Below are 562 nucleotides of genomic sequence, written 5' to 3'. Positions count from 1 at the left end.
TAGACAAATATCCGCTATTCTCTCTGCTGTGTATAAACACATACAGCGGAGAGAATAGTGGATATTAATAAGTGTATATATGTGTGTGTACATACACACACACACTCATATTCATATATTGTGATACACACACCGATAAACTTGTGTGTGTCGTTGAGAATCACAATATATGAATATGTGTCTTTATGTGTGTGTGTGTGTATATATATATATATGCACACAATGTGAGCTATACATATGAATGCATCTATCTATATTTGTATGCATGTATTTGTATGTTTATGTGTACATATGCGACTATATCTGTATGTATATATGTTTGGATATGTATAGTTGTGAGATTCTCTCTCTATATATGAAGTCTGTGTGTGCATATATATAACCAATAATGTTTTTACTATCCGGTTGAGGTTTACTTCTGCAGCCTATTGTTTCAGACAACAGATATAAGTTGCGATGGAAGAGGAACGTCGGATTTGCTGTCTGTCCCCCATTTCCAATTATAGATGGATCATTACAGACAGAGAAGTACTGAGAATCCAGACATCTGCTCTTCACATGA

Source organism: Gopherus evgoodei, chromosome 3, assembly GCF_007399415.2.
Source record: "Gopherus evgoodei ecotype Sinaloan lineage chromosome 3, rGopEvg1_v1.p, whole genome shotgun sequence".
Lineage (NCBI taxonomy): Eukaryota > Metazoa > Chordata > Testudines > Testudinidae > Gopherus > Gopherus evgoodei.
This window is presented reverse-complemented; position numbering follows the sequence as displayed.